This window comes from Lissotriton vulgaris, unplaced genomic scaffold (genome assembly GCF_964263255.1).
Source record: "Lissotriton vulgaris unplaced genomic scaffold, aLisVul1.2 SCAFFOLD_4458, whole genome shotgun sequence".
Classification (NCBI taxonomy): domain Eukaryota; kingdom Metazoa; phylum Chordata; class Amphibia; order Caudata; family Salamandridae; genus Lissotriton; species Lissotriton vulgaris.
The window spans coordinates 11,211-25,034 of NW_028242339.1; the positions used below are offsets into that span (position 1 = coordinate 11,211).

The 13,824-nt window shown below is 47.0% G+C and overlaps 1 long non-coding RNA gene across 1 annotated transcript in view; it reads left to right on the forward strand.

Moving 5' to 3' along the window:
- Nucleotides 1-2,059: 2,059 nt before the first annotated feature.
- The window catches only part of LOC147668990 (uncharacterized), a 37,737-nt gene continuing 25,972 nt past the window's right edge, over nt 2,060-13,824 (forward strand). Inside the window, exon 1 of the long non-coding RNA XR_015303759.1 lies at nt 2,060-2,180. This is a non-coding gene — a long non-coding RNA (uncharacterized LOC147668990). The remainder of the gene's footprint in view (nt 2,181-13,824) is intronic.

The following is a 13,824-nucleotide window of genomic DNA, read 5'->3' on the forward strand; positions in this document are numbered from 1 at the left end:
TACCTTCGTTGTCCCTCACCGACCTCGCCGCTGCGTCCCCTGCAGAAAGCCCCCTGACTGCCCATTTGCTGCCATCTCCCCATATATGCCGGCCGCTGCGCGGTCGTGCCAAAGGCGCGCCTAAGTCAAGCCCGTCTGCACCTCCGCCCCTGGATCATGCCCTGCCAGAACCCTTGGCCCCCCCCACCTGCCACGACGACCGCCGCCACTACGACGCCTGCACTCTGCACGCTCTCAACTCCGGACGGAGCCACACCTGCTTCAAGGCTGCCCCGAAATGCAGGCACGGCCCCTTCACCTGCCGGAACTGCAGCTACACCAGCCTCAGAGCCGATGAACAACCCGCCAAGAAAGACCCCAACCACCTCCGATGCATACTACTGAACATCCGCTCCGCACGCAAGCATGCCGTCGAGCTCTGGGACCTGCTCGACACAACATCCCCGGACGTCGCTTTCCTGACAGAGAACTGGTTTAACAACTCCTCCGCACACGACATCGCCATAGCCATCCCTACAAGAGGCTACAAGATCACCCACAGAGACCGCACCAACGGAGTCGGAGGAGGTATCGCCATCGTCCACAAGAACAGCATCAGGGTCTCGACTAGCACCGACAATACGCTCAGCACCGCCGAACACATGCATTTACAGATCCACACAGACCCTAACTCCACCCTCAGAGCACGACCTCAACATAATCTCCTATGCCGATGACACTCAGCTGATCCTCTCCCTCACCAAGGACCCCATCACCGCCAAAGCCAACCTACGCTCCGCCGACCTCTCACTCACCACCGTCCCGCGCATCCGAAGAACAACCACCGGTGGGAGATCCTTCTCCCACCTCGCCCGAAGACATGGAACACACTCCCACTGAGCCTTCGACAAACCCAAGACCTGCTGACCTTCAGGAGGATACTCAAGACTGGCTGTTCCATCAGTAGCGCCCCCCCCCGCACCTTGAGACCCTTGTGGGTATGTAGTGCGCTCTACAAATGATTGATACAACCACACACACACACACACAACAACAAACACACAACCACACACATACACAACCACACATGCACAACCACACACACATCCACACACAACCACAAGCACACACATAAACACACACACAACCACACACACACAACCACACACGCAACCACACACACACACACACAAGCACACACAAAAATCTTTCACTTTTTGACTCATACATTTAGCAGAAACATAGCTTAGTACCATTAAAATAGTTGTGATGGGGAACATTCATGTGGGGTTAGGACTGGCTCGACCAGATTGGTTGCTGACTTGGAGGAGTATGGAATTGACCACCTTGCCTGGTCCGGTTTGGATACAAGCCAGCGATGCTTTGCTGCAGGCTCATTTGCCCTGATAGCTGGTCAACAGTTTAAGGAGGAAGAAGAGGTGAAGAGCTGGCTAAATGTGCCATGAGGCTGGCAGTTCAGTACATCCCTGAGAAGGGAGCTTTGAGTCCTGTAGTGTTCCTCTTATACCACGTGCAATTCACCCTCTCCAAAGCCTCAAGAATTCCTGGGTGTGAAGGGCGGCTGATTCTGATTGGGTGCTTGATAGTTTTCCAGAAACTCATGTTCTTGTTTGTTCATGTTTGTCAGTAGTTAATGAAACACGCTCAGGCGTTTTATCTCTTCAGTTGACAGAAGCTGCAATAAAAGTTTCTTTGTCGTTACAAAATAATATGAATGGCCAACGAGCCCCTGTAGGTCAAAGAACGGAAGGGCTGGGGAACTGTCCTTCATCTCACTGCTAAGCAGAGCCATGTCATGCTTCATCATCCGTCAGGCCTCTGATTTGGCCAACATCGCTTAGAACACAGGGACTTTAGAGACCATCCTTTTAATGAGAAAAACAAAACTACAAGTCCCATAATCAATAGTGGTGGAAGGTGTCACACATGACCTGGGACAACATCCGATTCAGCACACCCAGTTCCATTTTTTAAGTATTTGACACAATATTGAATTTATAACCTTTTGTTTTTTATGGTCATGAGTCACCAGAATACTAAAACGTGTCTTTTATTTTCAGGGTCACTTAAGTATTGGTCATCAGCTTGGAACCTCTGTTCATGCTTCAGTATTTGTCATTGATCTCCACGTGTGGCTGGTTTGGGTCTGCCTCCTGCATCGTTCCCGATAACTCGCACAGGTAAGGAGCTCGTAGCAGCAATATTATAACCCCTTACTCGTCTGTAAGAAGTGCGCTCCGAGGCAGGTATCCGATCATTTTTGTGAAACAAGCAAGCACCAATATCTGCTATGTACATTTGTTAAAATAAAACACAATCAAATCACAGTATACTGTTCCCGAGGTTCAGTCCCAGAGTCATTATCTGTAACTGAACGCAGACACCCTAGGAAGCATGTGCTCTTATGACAAGTTGCGTTCACTCACCTTAAGGTGACATGCTTCATCATTGGGCTATACTCCTCGCCAGGTTGGCGCTACAATGCCTGGCGGGCACCACCAGAGGGCACTTTGTCGGAGATCTTTTATTAAGTACGCCAGTTGAACATAGTAGGACAGAGGATGTTGTGTCATAAGATGTGAGATTGGTGAAAGTCTGAATATAAGATCAACTATCGACCAGTTGCTAATGTGATCTTCCTGGTCCATGTTGAGATTAAAAACAGTGGCAGAGAAATTGAGGAACTAATGGCCCCTATCACTGTGTGAAAGTATTGATCACCAATGGGCCTGCTGGTAAACTGGGGTCTATACTTCAGGCCAACTTTTTTCATGCCTTGTGTAGTCATGGAGCAATCTGTTGGCATTTCATCAGGACCAAATATGGGAAAATGGGTAAATGTGACCTAATCTTCTCCACAGCGTGAGGAGCTCTGTAACTCAAAGCCCTGCACCGTGCATAGGTGATAAGGTGCCTATTAACATCTTACTACCACAGGTGAGCGCTGTCTAACAGAGTGCACTAGATACGGTAACCCTCCTAAAATTCAGGGCATACTGACTTATCCAATAGTGAGGACGCCGCATCAGAGGGCAACTGGTTTGAAAACCACTTGCTTCCTAGGGTGCCTGCGTTCAGTAGAGTTAATGTCTGTGGGACTGAACCTCCAGAACAGTATACTGTGAGTTGATTTATATGAAGAATGTGTATACTGGCCTGCCATTTTCCTCAGCATCTCTTGTGCTATTTAAAATAAAACACAACACACCGGGAGGCCAACAAATCTATCATACATTTAATGCAAAAACAGCAAAAGGCCAAGCAAACTAACAAGTGACAATTGTCTTTGCAATGGACGAGAGCATCCACCCTAAAGCAAGTTGGAGTTTATAATGCTAATGCTGCACAATGTATTTTTATACACTTTTCTCCTAATACAAGTCAATGAAACATGAACACATGATAGAAACAGTTACTAAAACAACACTAATGAGTAGGCGGCAGGATCTTCTCTCGAGAGGATTGTGAGGAGTCCATGAGGTGCAGATCAAAGATACACGGAAAAGCTGCAGAATTCACTGTTCCTGGAAATAACACTTCTGTGTGTCAATATTCAATTTACTACAAGATGCAGGAAAGTGTGCAAATGGACATCACTAAATAAAATGGTTCTGAGCCCTAATAGAATCATGTAACTTTGCAGGCATATTAAGGCGAACAGACACATCAAATTAATATAAGAATATTGTAATTTGGTAATGTAATATATCAATGCACGTTGTGGCATTCATGTGTAACCAATTATCGGTATTAAAGAATCCAGTATATCCAGTTATGCTTTCTCAATTCCTTCTTCCTAGAGGCCACCACTGCTGCTAGCCAGCCGTATTCAGCAGTGGCTCCTGCGACCTGGAATCCTGCATTTAATCAATACCAAAGGTCGTCAATGCTTCTAGCCAACTCCGGTCACTGGTGCTACTCGCACCCCACCATCTATGGGCCTGTTATTCTTTTAGCCAGCTCCCGTCAGTAGTGGCCCCTTGGGCCTGTATGTAAGCCTACTAGCCAGCTCCTGTTAGTACTGGCCCCTGGGACCTGTTATCATTCTAGCCAACTTGAGTCATTAGTAGCACCTTGGGACTAGTGATCATACTAACCAGCTTCAGTCAGTATTGGCTCCCTGAGAACTATTATCCTGCTAAGTAACTCCAGTCAGTAGTGACCCCTGTACCTTAAATCCTGCTAATATTCAAAACCAGAGGTCAACTCTACTGCCAACCAGTTCCAGTCAATATTGACATGTAGTGTTACCCTGCTTGTAATAAATACCAGAGGCTCACGTTGTTGCTAGCCAGCTCCAGTCACCAGTGGCCCGACACACATTATCCTCAATAGGATCAATGCCCAAGGCCTGTGTAGCTGCTAACCTGCTCTAGTCAGTAGTGACCTCCCAGACCTGGTATTCTGCATATAATCAGCAAGGCTTCGGTTCTAAAAACACTCACCCCACATCCTTATGGTATATTAGCAATGTAATTTATTTACATCATATGGTAAGTACCGCACTATATCACATGATTCCAAAAACAAAGAAAATCAAAATGTCCCTAACCGTTCAACACTTCACCTTATCAAAAATGACCAAATCACACCAAGCACTATAGCCTGCCGTATCACATGGCACACTCAGTCACAACATGACCAGATACCACGGCAGGGATTCGGGGCCATTAATCCTATGTTTGAGGCATGTGTGCTGTAGATGTAATTGCTTTGCATACTCCTGCCATCTTGTGTTGGGTCCGGATGTTTGCAAGTTGTTTTTCTTTGAAGATGTCTTTCCAGTCACGAGGTAAAGTGACTCTTCCTTTCGGTTAAAGTGCACATGGGGATTGACTCCATTGTTAGATATTTTTTTACCCCCAACGGGTTTGGATGTGTATTGCTGTGCTCCGAAACCGTTCTTCAGGTTCCACTCGGTAGGCAGTCCACTTTACCCTCGACAGTATTGTTTCAGTATGCATTTCGTTGTTCTCTGCGTTTCTGATCAATCAACAAACTATCCATTTTCGATAGAAAACCTTGCGGGCAACCGTCGGGCTACGTAGGGCCAGCCTTCTACAAATGGAACAGACTCCATTCCATTTCTTACCTTGGTACCACACCAAGTACCCTCACACCGACCTACATCAAGTTTGTAACTTATGCATCTCTCCGGAGCACAAGGAGGAAGACTGCGACGCTTGTAAGTCGTTGTGGTCCAAGAGGACTCTACCCGATCATCAGGCTCGATGACGAGAGAGGCAGCGCCAAAGCATTCAACACACTGGATATCTTTGCAGAAGAATCTAACCAAGAAGAGATAGAAGCATCCTCCGTAGAAGAAGAGGCCCTCTCGATTCCAGAGTCTGATTCCGAGCTCGAAATCTATCTGGAGTCCCAAGATGTGCCTTCGGCACATGGTACAGTGAGTACCGAAGAACCCTTGCCCCCTAAATCCTCTTCTAAAACTCATAAGGCTACGGCACCACCTCTGCCTTCTGGTCACAGTCGGCTCCGAGACAAGGTTTCCAACGCCACGTCCCTCGGCACCAAAACAAACCGTCAAGCCTTCCAGCTCCGGATCGAGTCAGAAGAAATTTCCTTCGGATCCGAAATCATCAGGCTCCAAGGACAAATCTGGTTTGGAGCCTAAACCCTCCGCCGCGAAACACAATCATGCTTCGGAGCCAAAACCCTCTGCTTCGAAACACAATCTCGCTTCTGAGCCGAAACATTCTAAAGACTAGCCGACTACCGAGGACAATGTTCTTGAGCCTCCAGAACCAATTTTAGACGTCCTTAAGGCCAAATTGGATCCCATACAAAATACATTTGTAATGAATCCTGATACTGGACATAAATCCAGCGAAGTACAAGCATCCTGGAGAGGACACTTCTGATAAGATTCCCTTAAAGAAGAAGGAGATGGCTACTAGCCATGTTTATCCTGCTCCACAACCCTTCCAACCTCCACCTTCTTTTCCACAGTTAATAATTAAAGAGCCCTTACACATAACACCTCAGGGATCTCCACATCCAGATCCAGATGTGGACAAGGTGATGATGATACTCATTTGCCTGCAGACCCATGGAATGATTACATCATTGACCTCCAGTAGGCAATGAGCCAGACCTTTACCCAGCAAAGCCATCACCACCAGATGATAATATGGCTTATGATCAGCTCATTGCTTGAGCAGCAGAGTATCATTGGGGTACCATTACATAAAGAGACATTAGAGGAGGACTTTCTATTTGAAACACTTGAGTCTACGCACAGGTCAAGTCAAGCACTCCCTATGCTTGAAGACATGATGAGGCATGCAGATGATCTCTTTAAAGATCCTGTCAGAGCATGTATTTTAACTCCAAGGGTAGATAGATCCTGCATTTATTAAGGGACAATTACCTCTTGGCTCTCTAGTAGTGTCCAACGCTCGCAAAAGAGCTAACTCGAAACCTGTGGGGATGCACCTCCCCCATATAAAGAATCCAAACTTACAGATGCCTCGGGGAAACGAGTAGCTGTTCAAGCCCCTAACCACTGACGCATCGCAAACACACAGGACCTACTAGCTAGGTACGGCAGGGCACACTGGGATGAGATGGAGCAACTGCTCCAATATCTCCCAGGCGAACACAAAACTAAGGCACAGCAGTTAGTTGAAGAGGGGAGACTCATTTCTAAGTCCTCAATGAGATGTGCTTTAGACGCAGCAGACACCGCAGCTCGGGAGATCAATACCAGCATTCTCCTTAGAAGGCATGCATGGCTTAGGATTCCAGCTCGGGAGATCAATACCAGCATTCTCCTTAGAAGGCGTGCATGGCTTAGGATCTCAGCTCAGGAGATCAATACTAGCATTCTCCACAGAAGGCGTGCATGGCTTAGGGTCTCAGCTCGGGAGATCAATTCCAGCATTCTCCTCAGAAGGCGTGCATGGCTTAGGCGGGTCTCAGCTAGGGAGATCAATACCAGCATTCTCCTCAGAAGGCGTGCATGGCTTAGGATTCCAGCTCGGGAGATCAATACCAGCATTCTCCTTAGAAGGCGTGCATGGCTTAGGATCTCAGCTCAGGAGATCAATACTAGCATTCTCCACAGAAGGCATGCATGGCTTAGGATTCCAGCTCGGGAGATCAATACCAGCCTTCTCCTTAGAAGGCGTGCATGGCTTAGGATCTCAGCTCAGGAGATCAATACTAGCATTCTCCACAGAAGGCGTGCATGGCTTAGGATCTCTGCTAGGGAGATCAATACCAGCATTCTCCTTAGAAGGTGTGCATGGCTTAGGGTCTCAGCGTGAGAGATCAATACCAGCATTCTGCTTAGAAGGCGTGCATGGCTTAGGATCTCAGGGTTTCCTGAGGTTCAACAGCCCGTTTTGAACACTCCCTTTGACAAAGAACACCTGGTTGGTCCTGCAGTTGACCAATCCTTAGAAAAGAATAAAAAGGACACTGAAGTAGCAAAATCCATTGGAGCACTCCAGTCCCCATCCAATAGAGGCTCCTTTTGCCGCTCGTTTTACATAGCAGGGTCCGAAACAACATCCTCAGACTCAAATGCTTCCTCTTGCAAAGGTAACATCCAATCCTTTTCCTCTAGAGGTTTCTACAGAGGAGGGTATAGAGGAAACAATACCAAAGGCAGACCCCTGCTCAAGAAGCACTCAGCACCCCCACCGACCTCAAGAACTACCGACCCATCACCCTCCAAAGTCACAGAGAAGATCGTCCATACCCAGCTAACAAAATTCATCGAAGAAAACTCCCATCTCAACCCCTCCTAATCTGGATTCCGCAGCAACCACAGCACCAAGACCGCTCTCCTCGCTGCCATAGACTACATCCACACCCTCCTCAACCAAGGGCACACTGCAGCTCTGATCCTACTTGATTTCGCTGCGGCATTCCACCGTCCCCCACCGCACACTCACCGGCAGACTCCATGACGCCGGCATACAGGGAACCGCCCTTGACTGTATCCGCTCCTTCCTCACTGGCAGAACCCAAAGAATCAGACTGCCACCCTTCCTCTCCAAACCCACAGAAATCAACTTCGGAGTACCACAAGGAACGTAGCTCTGCCACACGCTCTTCAACATCTACATGGCCCTCCTCGCCACCATTGTCAAACAGCACAGACTCAGTATAGTATCCTACCCCCACGACACCCAGGTCATCCTCTCTCTCACCAAGGACACTACACAATCAGACAACAGTACATCTACTTCACCAGTTGGGGTTTACAATAATTGCACAAAAATCTCACCTGTTTCCGGCACAAGTGCAATCTTATCTGGGAGCTTCCATCAACACTCTCAAAGCTCTAGCCGCTCCCAATATTGCCAGGATTCACAATATCCAGGCCACACTATTACAATTTCAACTCAACCAATCATTACCCGCCAAAGTCTTCATGCATCTGCTGGGAATGATTGCATCCTACGTTGCAATCGTACCTCATGCAAGGCTTCACATGCGTTCTCTGCAACAATGTCTAGCGAGTCAGTGGAATCAATCACAGTGGGCCAGATGTACGACGTAATTTTGCATGCGCAAACAGGTTTGCGAACCCGTTTGCACATGCAAAATCACTGTTGGCCGTGTACAATTCCAAAATAGCAAGTCGCAGTTTATTTACGACTCTCTATTTAAGAATTGCAAGTCGCAATTAGGAAGGGGCATTCCCTTCCTAATTGCGTCCGCAATGCTATGTGTGAATGTTTTGTGACCACAATTGCGGTCGCAAAACACTTGCAAATTACCACCCTCTTCAAGAGGGTGGTAATGCAGTCGCAATTTCGAAGGGGTCTCCAGGGTACCCCTTCCACTTTGTGACTGTGTCTAAAAATACTGGAAGACTGGAAGACGGAAGACATCTCCTTGGTGCCTGTTCAAACAGGCACCAAGAAGCATCTTGCTGGTCTGCATTGTCGAGGCTCCCGCCAGATCCTGAAGACTCTGTGACACAGGACACAGACTTCCAGACATCTCTGACGCTGCTCGACGTTCCCAGCAAAGCTGAGACCCGTGGCGGACACGAGATACGTGGGACCGGAACTCCTGGACATCCTGCATTTTGCAAGCTGGATCTACTTTCCGTGGTATTTGGAAGTTGTGCTTTGGGGTTCTTGAAGCCCCATATCCGAGCCACATTTGCACCGATGCACAGGCCTCCACACTCCATGATTGTCCCGTGGGGCCCGCTCCTGCATTTCAGCTCGACGCGTCTTCGCGGTTCCTTGCCCTTTGGCTAGTGAGCCCCTGGAAGATTTTCTTTTAAAACTAACTCGCTTTCCTGGTTGCTCCAGGCTTGCTCCAGCTTCCCTACAAAGGATAAGCTCCTCAGACCTTGCTGGTCTGCTCCGAAGCCAATCTTCATCTCCTGCGTAGATTGCGTTTGCCAAGGCTTGTTGGGTCCAATCCAGATACCGACACCGCAGTCCACTAGATCCTTCGTGGGACAGCTCGAATCCAGCTCCTGGTCATCGTCGACACCTCCTGGTCCTCGTGGCTGCAGAGACAAGCCTCATTTCTTCACCTGAAATCACCCGAAATCGCCTGGTTCCTTCCTGGTCACTGGCTAGTGACCCAGACTCTGTCCCTTCTGCTTTCAGGTTCTTCAGATCTTCAATCCACTCTTGGATCCAGCTGGACACTTTTCCTCCGGTCGCCTTCTGCCCTTCTTAGCAGCTCTCCATTGGAATCGACGACGAAACCCGACACGAAAAGACACCTACGCACCCGGCTTCCCTGGGTGAGGTAACTCGAGTACTCTGGCGCTCCTGCGGGTATTGACTCTCCTATTGTCCTAGTCTAAAAGGGCTCCATCGTAGTTCACTCCCGTGTGCCCATAATCTGTAACTTTGTAACTTCTTCGTTTCCCATAGAAAGTCAATGGTAAGCTGCGGCTGTGTTTAGTCACTGCACGCGTCTCCCGTGGTCCTCCTGCATCCTAACCGTTGGTTGTTTAGAGTAGCCCCAGCGATTCCACAGGCTATAGGCCTGCTTTCTATTCCAAAACTGGTTCTTATACCAATATTTTAGTGTATGGTTTGTGAGGCCCCTAGGGCATAACTGTATTTGTGCAACTTATCGTATGCTAATTAAGTAACTTGTATTGTGCTTTTACCTCTGACCGCATAAAGAGTGCAGAGGGGTTGTGTTTAGAATAAATAAATATATATTTGATATATACCTTGTGTGTGACGACTACTGGTCCATGCTACCACTAGGATAGCTTTCTATAAGGTTGACTTTACAACCACCATCAATAAGGGTCGATTAGACTGGTGCATGGTGCCCACTAGAACTAGTGGACATCATATGCCAGGCTGTAGTGTAGTTCCTATTTTCCCTATAGGCCCTGCGCATTGGAATAACATAAACAGCAGTGTAGACGTAGGACTGCGGTCTTCTAGGTCTCTACTGACTATGTTAGACTTAATTTAGGTTTGCGCCAGCTAGCTCAGAGGTCACTGGAAACTTTCTTGACTGAATAGGAAGTGATCAGCTTCGCTGGCTCAGACAAGAAGGGATTCAGCTTCCGACAACCGCATAAACATGACAACTTTGCTTCTCAGAATAAGAGTCAATCTCTAGAGTCGTGTGAAACAATAGACAGCTATTTCACTCAGTCAGTTGTTCAGATTTTACTTTCACCAGGGTGCAGAGAATAGAGGGACGGGCGTTTTTCAATAAAAGATATTATTTATTGAGCAGTCTTCCTTCTCATGCAAGAAAAATGAATTGCCACAATAGCAAGACTTGTTATTATGAAAAGTGCGTACAGTAAAAGGAGTATTACGAAATAATACTATAAAAGCATTGATATGGTTTCTTACCCATAAGATGGTTAAAATGAATAAAATATATACATTCATATATACATTAGCTAACGACCTCAACTGGTGCTTCTAACTATGCCTACCCCAGTGTACCTGACCTAAGCCTAATACATGGGAGGGAGTAAGTAAGTAGCAGTTTAAGTTAAGTTGGTTTTGCCAAGAGTTTGTTTCAAGAATTCTCTCTAAGGGTTTAGTCAGACCGTACCTCTGGAATAGAATGCAGGAGGTCTGGTATCTCCGCTCAGGACCCGATATCCCAGTTACCCGCAAGGGTAGGCTGGAAACGCCGGAGCTGGATTTTCTCGGCAGGAGAAAAGACAGCATCTTTCTCAGCGCGTCAAGGAGGAGGAGGGGCAGCGTCCGCGGGCTTCTCGCATCTGCTGGGCTCTCTGCAAGGGGACAGCTGTTCTGCTCCAGTATTCACCACCACTGTGTGTTTGCTTAAGGCAGCATTGGTATATTTATACCTGAAAGGTGCTGAGTTTGACATACGTTTTTGGACATAAGACGTCAATAAAGATGTCACCAAGAACTGGTCGTTCTTACAGTGCTCGCAGGAGTTCTATTACTAATCAAAATAAAGCAAGCGGGCTTTCCCAGGTTGCTGGGGATTTGGTATGTCGAAAGAACTCGGTGTGCTATCTAGGAATCTAAGGAAGTAGCTTCTGCTGTGTCATGGACTGTCATGAGCTGCAGAGACGAGTTACTGAAATATGGCTCTGATTGTTTATGCCATTATAGGGATATGTATTGATTATAGCCGTATAGGGGCATGAGGTCACAATATTGATCGGGGTCCTAGATAGAACACAACAAGGCTAACTTCTCACAAACTTCATCCCCAAGTTCTTCTTCCCTACTTTCAAAACTGAGGTTTTCCAGTGAACAACGCAAAAGGCCCAAACTCTGCATCCAGGTTCCCACACCCAGCATCCAAAGGCAATGCCCTATGGATGATTTGGTCAGGGATATTTGCTTACCCTTTTCCGCCTCTCCTGCTAATTCCATTACTGGTTCGGACACTCAGACAAATGTCCCTCTCTGATCTTAATAGCCCCCACATGTTCCCGTCAACCTTGCTACTCTCATCCTTAGAACTCTCAGTGGTTCCACATCAAAAGCTACATCTCACACCTTGTCTCCTCACTCAGAGCCATTGAGAAATCAGACATCCAATTCCCAGAGAACTCAACCTAGCGATTTGGCTCCTGAAGTCATAGAGTTTAGTTATTTACAACTACCACCAGACTGTATGAATATTCTCAAGGAAGCTAGGAAGCTAGTACTAGAGCATGTTATGCAGCAAATGGAAACGTTTTGTTGCCTATTGTAACAACAACAATATCAATCATCTTGATGCGTTTGTGCAGAATCATTTGTTAACTGTTGCATTTACAGCAATCTGGATTAACTTACACATCCATTTGTTTACACCTGGAAGTCGTAGCTGCACACTTGCAAAATAGACAACACCTATCTCTCTTCAGAGTACCAGTGATTAAAGCCTTCATGGAAGGATTAAAAAGGGTTATACCGCCAAGTATTCCCCCTGCCCCATAGTGGAACTTAAACATAGACCTTACAAGACTAATGGGCCCGCCATTTGAACCAATGCACAAATGTCCGTTACAATTCCTGTCATGGAAAGTTGCTATCCCCATAACGATAACCTCACTAAGGAGAGTTGATGAACTTCAGGCATTACCTATACAAGAGCCTTTCTTTCAACTTCACAAAGACAGAGGGGTTCTACGTACCAATCCTAAATTTCTCCTTAAAGTAGTTTCTGCTTAGGGGTAATTCATGTGCGATATCAAATTAAAATAACATATCATTAGCAGTTTCACTATTAATTGAACCATCGGAATTCTGGTATAGAATTTATGTGCTGCAATGATAATAGAGCAAAAGACACACAATTGATGGACGGAATGCAGAACAAATCAAAACATTCACCCCCAGCCAAGAGATCTGGGTTGAATCCATCATTATGCTAGTTGCTAGTTTTGCCGCCATCTTAGGGAAGGTGCTGGGTGACGGTGCATTTGGCCGGACGATCCCACCCCCGGACAGCATAAAATGACATCACACTCTCGACCGCGCAGCGGACGATCGCAGCGGGCGCGCCTAAGGCAAGCCCGTCTGCGCCCGTCCGGGCACAGGGCCACACTCCCTGCCCAAAATCTTCCTGACAGAGGGCAGCTGAGTTACTCCAGCCAGGAGCACCTATCCCTAAGACCCAGAGCTACATGTCCCATTATCGAGTTACAGAAGGAAGGTAAAAACTGTCCATCCTGCTTGCGCGCTTTTGCATTCGCATCTACCGGGGACCCAAACCTGCCCCAAAACCAGTCCAAGATACCAAATCATAGAAACAACACTATCAAGGCTAGCTTAATCAATGTCAGGTTCTAGGTTAAACACAACATCCACACAGCGGAACTGATTGAAAGCCAAAAAATTGACCTACTATTTGTTACGGAAACCTGGGCAGATGAAGCCTCGGATGCCGATCTGACCTTGGCTATCCCAGAGGGCTTCTCCATTTATAGAGCCGACAGGAAAATGAAACGCGGGGGAGGTTTAGCAATCATAGCAAAAGAGGGGCTTAGGATCAAGAGTTCAGAAAAAGGGAGTAACCCGGACAGTGAAACCCTGATCTTTCAGATTAAGATCACAAACAATTACACGTTCAATGGCCTATTAATTTAGAGACCACCCAGTGCCAAAACGCCTCTAATTGAGCTACTAAGTCCGTTCTTAGAATTTAGTGTGATAGGCCCTGACTACACAATTCTAGGAGACTTTAACCTACACTTGGAGAAAACTTCTGATCCCAAGGTAGCTTCATTCAAGGATGCATTGGAAAACTTTGCCTTGAACCAAAAGGTATACCCCGACACTCATTGTGCTGGCCATACCTTAGATGGTATTTTCACCTCATGTCAGAGCCTAAACAAAATTGGCACTCTCCCGGTTCCATGGTCAG